Raw genomic sequence first — 7,500 nt, forward strand, 5'->3', positions numbered from 1 at the left:
ATATTTCCAAAACGGTGCATACTACAAGCTTAAAACCAAATGCATGTGAAAGCAGAGACCCAGACCTTTCATTTAATGTCCATTAACCCCGGCTTTAAACGCAACTTCATGTCTGCCCTCATAAGAATATGAGTCCAATATTTTGGAAAATTGACCAAACGGATGACATATTTTCGTTAATTTCTCCAAAACGGTGCATACTACAAGCTTAAAACCAAATGAATGTGAAAGCAGAGACCCAGAGCTTTCATTTAATGTCCATTAACCCCGGGTTTAAAAGCAGCATCATGTCTGCCATCATAAGAATATGAGTCCAATATTTTAGAATATTGACCAAACGGATGACATATTTTCGTTAATTTCTGCAAAACGGTGCAATCTACAAGCTTAAAACCAAATGCACGTGAAAGCAGAGACCCAGAGCTTTCATTTAGTGTCCATTAACCCCGGTTTTAAACGCAGCATCATGTCACCATCATAAGAATATGAGTCCAATATTTTAGAATATTGACCAAACGGATGACATGTTTCCGTTAATTTCTCCAAAACGGTGCATACTACAAGCTTAAAACCCAATGCATATGAAAGCAGAGACCCAGAGCTTTCATTTAATGTCCTTTAACCCCGGTTTTAAACGCAGCATCATGTCTGCCATCAAAGGAAAATGTGTTTAATTTTTTGGAAAATTGACCAAACGAATGACATATTTTCGTTAATTTCTCCAAAACGGTGCAAACTACAAGCTTAAAACCAAATGCATACGAAAACAGAGACACAGAGCTTTCATTTAATGTCCATTAACCCCGGCTTTAAACGGAGCATCAGGTCTACCATCATAAGAATATGAGTCCAATATTTTAGAATATTGACCAAACGGATGACATATTTCGGTTAATTTCTCCAAAACGGTGCATACTACAAGCTTAAAACCCAATGCATATGAAAGCAGAGACCCAGAGCTTTCATTTAATGTCCATTTACCCCGGTTTTAAACGCAGGATCATGTCTGTCATCAAATGAAAATTTGTTTAATATTTAAAAAATTGACCAAACGAATGACATATTTCCGTTAATTTCTCCAAAACGGTGCATACTACAAGCTTAAAACCCAATGCATATGAAAGCAGAGACCCAGAGCTTTCATTTAATGTCCATTAACCCCGGTTTTAAACGCAGCATCATGTCTGCCATCATAAGAATATGAGTCCTATATATTAGAATATTGACCAAAAGGATGACATATTTCCGTTAATTTCTCCAAAACGGTGTATACTACAAGCTTAAAACCCAATGCATATGAAAGCAGAGACACAGAGCTTTCATTTAATGTCCATTAACCCCGGTTTTAAACGCAACATCATGTCTGCCATCATAAGAATGAGTCCAATATTTTCGAATTTTGACGAAACGGATGGCATATTTTCATTAATATTTCCAAAACGGTGCATACTACAAGCTTAAAACCAAATGCATGTGAAAGCAGAGACCCAGAGCTTTCATTTAATGTCCATTAACCCCGGGTTTAAAAGCAGCATCATGTCTGCCATCATAAGAAAATGAGTCCAATATTTTGGAAAATTTACCTAACGGATGACATATTTCCGTTAATTTCTCCAAAACGGTGCATACTACAAGCTTAAAACCAAATGCATGTGAAAGCAGAGACCCAGAGCTTTCATTTAATGTCCATTAACCCCGGGTTTAAAAGCAGCATCATGTCTGCCATCATAAGAATATGAGTCCAATATTTTAGAATATTGACCAAACGTATGACATATTTTCGTTAATTTCTCCAAAACGGTGCAATCTACAAGCTTAAAACCAAATGCATGTGAAAGCAGAGACCCAGAGCTTTCATTTAATGTCCATTAACCCCGGTTTTAAACGCAGCATCATGTCACCATCATAAGAATATGAGTCCAATATTTTAGAATATTGACCAAACGGATGACATATTTTCGTTAATTTCTCCAAAACGGTGTATACTACAAGCTTAAAACCAAATGCATGTGAAAGCAGAGACCCAGAGCTTTCATTTAATGTCCTTTAACCCCGGTTTTAAACGCAGCATCATGTCTGCCATCAAATAAAAATGTGTTTAATATTTTGGAAAATTGACCAAACGAATGACATATTTTCGTTAATTTCTCGAAAACGGTGCAAACTACAAGCTTAAAACCAAATGCATATGAAAGCAGAGACCCAGAGCTTTCATTTAATGTCCATTAACCCCGGATTTAAAAGCAGCATCATGTCTGCCATCATAAGAATATGAGTCTAATATTTTAGAATATTGACCAAACGGATGACATATTTCCGTTAATTTCTCCTAAACGGTGCATACTACAAGCTTAAAACCCAATGCATGTGAAAGCAGAGACCCAGAGCTTTCATTTAATGTCCTTTAACCCCGGTTTTAAACGCAGTATCATGTCTGCCATCAAATAAACATGTGTTTAATATTTTGGAATATTGACCAAACGAATGACATATTTTCGTTAATTTCTCGAAAACGGTGCAAACTACAAGCTTAAAACCAAATGCATATGAAAGCAGAGACCCAGAGCTTTCATTTAATGTCCATTAACCCCGGATTTAAAAGCAGCATCATGTCTGCCATCATAAGAATATGAGTCTAATATTTTAGAATATTGACCAAACGGATGACATATTTCCGTTAATTTCTCCAAAACGGTGCATACTACAAGCTTAAAACCCAATGCATATGAAAACAGAGACCCAGAGCTTTCATTTAATGTCCTTTAACCCCGGTTTTAAACGCAGCATCATGTCTGCCATCAAATAAAAATGTGTTTAATATTTTGGAAAATTGACCAAACGAATGACATATTTTCGTTAATTTCTCCAAAATGGTGCAAACTACAAGCTTAAAACCAAATGCATATGAAAGCAGAGACCCAGAGCTTTCATTTAAAGCCCATTAACCCCGGTTTTAAACGCAGCATCATGTCTGCCATCATAAGAATATGAGTCCAATATTTTAGAATATTGATCAAACGAATGACATATTTTCGTTAATTTCTCCAAAACGGTGCAATCTACAAGCTTAAAACCGAATGCATGAGAAAGCAGAGACCCAGAGCTTTCATTTAAAGCCCATTAACCCCGGATTTAAAAGCAGCATCATGTCTGCCATCATAAGAATATGAGTCCAATATTTTAGAATATTGATCAAACGAATGACATATTTTCGTTAATTTCTCCAAAACGGTGCAAACTACAAGCTTAAAACCAAATGCATGAGAAAGCAGAGATCCAGAGCTTTCATTTAATGTCCATTAACCCCGGTTTTAAACGCAGCATCATGTCACCATCATAAGAATATGAGTCCAATATTTTAGAATGTTGACCAAACGGATGACATATTTCCGTTAATTTCTCCAAAACGGTACATACTACAAGCTTAAAACCCATTGCATATGAAAGCAGAGACACAGAGCTTTCATTTAATGTCCTTTAACCGCGGTTTTAAACGCAGCATCATGTCTGCCATCAAATGAAAATCTGTTTAAAATTTTGGAAAATTGACCAAACGAATGACATATTTTCGTTAATTTCTCCAAAACGGTGCAAAGTACAAGCTTTAAACCAAATGCATATGAAAGCAGAGACCCAGAGCTTTCATTTAAAGCCCATTAACCCCGGTTTTAAACGCAGCATCATGTCTGCCATCATAAGAATATGAGTCCAATATTATAGAATATTGATCAAACGTATGACATATTTTCGTTAATTTCTCCAAAACGGTGCAAACTACAAGCTTAAAACCAAATGCATATGAAAGCAGAGACCCAGAGCTTTCATTTAATGTCCATTAACCCAGGATTTAAAAGCAGCATCATGTCTGCCATCATAAGAATATGAGTCTAATATTTTAGAATATTGACCAAACGGATGACATATTTCCGTTAATTTCTCCAAAACGGTGCATACTACAAGCTTAAAACCCAATGCATATGAAAGCAGAGACCCAGAGCTTTCATTTAATGTCCATTAACCCCGGTTTTAAACGCAGCATCATGTCTGCCATCATAAGAATATGAGTCCAATATTTTAGAATATTGATCAAACGGATGACATATTTCGGTTAATTTCTCCAAAACGGTACAATCTACAAGCTTAAAACCAAATGCATGAGAAAGCAGAGACCCAGAGCTTTCATTTAATGTCCATTAACCCCGGTTTTAAACGCAGCATCATGTCACCATCATAAGAATATGAGTCCAATATTTTAGAATGTTGACCAAACGGATGACATAATTCCGTTAATTTCACCAAAACGGTACATACTACAAGCTTAAAACCCAATGCATATGAAAGCAGAGACACAGAGCTTTCATTTAATGTCCTTTAACCCCGGTTTTAAACGCAGCATCATGTCTGCCATCAAATAAAAATGTGTTTAATATTTTGGAAAATTGACCAAACGAATGACATATTTTCGTTAATTTCTCCAAAACGGTGCAAACTACAAGCTTAAAACCAAATGCATATGAAAGCAGAGACCCAGAGCTTTCATTTAAAGCCCATTAACCCCGGATTTAAAAGCAGCATCATGTCTGCCATCATAAGAATATGAGTCCAATATTTTAGAATATTGACCAAACGGATGACATATTTCCGTTAATTTCTCCAAAACGGTGCAATCTACAAGCTTAAAACCAAATGCATGTGAAAGCAGAGACCCAGAGCTTTCTTTTAATGTCCATTAACCCCGGTTTTAAACGCAGCATCATGTCACCATCATAAGAATATGAGTCCAATATTTTAGAATGTTGACCAAACGGATGACATATTTCCGTTAATTTCTCCAAAACGGTACATACTACAAGCTTAAAACCCATTGCATATGAAAGCAGAGACACAGAGCTTTCATTTAATGTCCTTTAACCCCGGTTTTAAACGCAGCATCATGTCTGCCATCAAATAAAAATGTGTTTAATATTTTGGAAAATTGACCAAACGAATGACATATTTTCGTTAATTTCTCCAAAATGGTGCAAACTACAAGCTTAAAACCAAATGCATATGAAAGCAGAGACCCAGAGCTTTCATTTAAAGCCCATTAACCCCGGTTTTAAACGCAGCATCATGTCTGCCATCATAAGAATATGAGTCCAATATTTTAGAATATTGATCAAACGAATGACATATTTTCGTTAATTTCTCCAAAACGGTGCAAACTACAAGCTTAAAACCAAATGCATGAGAAAGCAGAGATCCAGAGCTTTCATTTAATGTCCATTAACCCCGGTTTTAAACGCAGCATCATGTCACCATCATAAGAATATGAGTCCAATATTTTAGAATATTGACCAAACGGATGACATATTTCCGTTAATTTCTCCAAAACGGTACATACTACAAGCTTAAAACCCAATGCATATGAAAGCAGAGACACAGAGCTTTCATTTAATGTCCTTTAACCGCGGTTTTAAACGCAGCATCATGTCTGCCATCAAATGAAAATGTGTTTAAAATTTTGGAAAATTGACCAAACGAATGACATATTTTCGTTAATTTCTCCAAAACGGTGCAAAGTACAAGCTTAAAACCAAATGCATATGAAAGCAGAGACCCAGAGCTTTCATTTAAAGCCCATTAACCCCGGTTTTAAACGCAGCATCATGTCTGCCATCATAAGAATATGAGTCCAATATTATAGAATATTGATCAAACGAATGACATATTTTCGTTAATTTCTCGAAAACGGTGCAAACTACAAGCTTAAAACCAAATGCATGTGAAAGCAGAGACCCAGAGCTTTCATTTAATGTCCATTAACCCCGGTTTTAAACGCAGCATCATGTCTGCCATCATAAGAATATGAGTCCAATATTTTAGAATATTGATCAAACGGATGACATATTTCCGTTAATTTCTCCAAAACGGTACAATCTACAAGCTTAAAACCAACTGCATGAGAAAGCAGAGATCCTGAGCTTTCATTTAATGTCCATTAACCCCGGTTTTAAAAGCAGCATCATGTCACCATCATAAGAATATGAGTCCAATATTTTAGAATGTTGACCAAACGGATGACATAATTCCGTTAATTTCTCCAAAACGGTACATACTACAAGCTTAAAACCCAATGCATATGAAAGCAGAGACCCAGAGCTTTCATTTAATGTCCTTTAACCTCGGTTTTAAACGCAGCATCATGTCTGCCATCAAATAAAAATGTGTTTAATATTTTGGAAAATTGACCAAACGAATGACATATTTTCGTTAATTTCTCGAAAACGGTGCAAACTACAAGCTTAAAACCAAATGCATATGAAAGCAGAGACCCAGAGCTTTCATTTAAAGCCCATTAACCCCGGTTTTAAACGCAGCATCATGTCTGCCATCATAAGAATATTAGTCCAATATTTTAGAATATTGATCAAACGAATGACATATTTTCGTTAATTTCTCCAAAACGGTGCAAACTACAAGCTTAAAACCAAATGCATGAGAAAGCAGAGATCCAGACCTTTCATTTAATGTCCATTAACCCCGGTTTTAAACGCAGCATCATGTCTCTCATCATAAGAATATGAGTCCAATATTTTAGAATATTGACCAAACGGATGACATATTTCCGTTAATTTCTCCAAAACGGTGCATACTACAAGCTTAAAACCCAATGCATATGAAAGCAGAGACCCAGAGCTTTCAATTAATGTCCATTAACCCCGGTTTTAAACGCAGTATTATGTCTGCCATCATAAGAATGTGAGTCCTATATTTTAGAATATTGACCAAACGAATGACAACTTTTCGTTAATTTCTCCAAAACGGTGCAAACTACAAGCTTAAAACCCAATTTATGTGAAAGCAGAGTCCCAGGGCTTTCATTTAATGTTCATAAACCCCGGTTTAAAATTCAGCATCATGTCTGCCATCATAGGAATATGAGTCCAATATTTTAGAATATTGACCAAACGGATGACATATTTTCGTTAACTTCTCCAAAACGGTGCAGACCACAAGCTTAAAACGCAATGCATGTGAAAGCAGAGACCCAGAGCTTTCATTTAAAGCCCATTAACCCCGGTTTTAAACGCAGCATCATGTCTGCCATCATAAGAATATGAGTCCAATATTTTAGAATATTGACCAAACGAATGACATATTTTCGTTAATTTCTCCAAAACGGTGCAAACTACAAGCTTAAAACCAAATGCATATGAAAGCAGAGACCCAGAGCTTTCATTTAATGTCCATTAACCCCGGTTTTAAACGCAGCATCATGTCTGCCATCATAAGAATATGAGTCAAATATTTTAGAATATTGACAAAACGGATGACATATTTACGTTAATTTCTCCAAAACTGTGCATACTAAAAACTTAAAACCCAATGCATATGAAAGCAGAGACCCAGAGCTTTCATTTAATGTCCATTAACCCCGGTTTTAAAGCAGCATCATGTCTGGCATCATAAGAATATGATTCCAAACTTTTAGTATATTGACCAAACGGATAAGATATT

Source organism: Atractosteus spatula, unplaced genomic scaffold, assembly GCF_055471065.1.
Source record: "Atractosteus spatula isolate fAtrSpa1 unplaced genomic scaffold, fAtrSpa1.hap1 Scaffold_88, whole genome shotgun sequence".
In the NCBI taxonomy this organism is placed as follows: Eukaryota; Metazoa; Chordata; class Actinopteri; order Semionotiformes; family Lepisosteidae; genus Atractosteus; species Atractosteus spatula.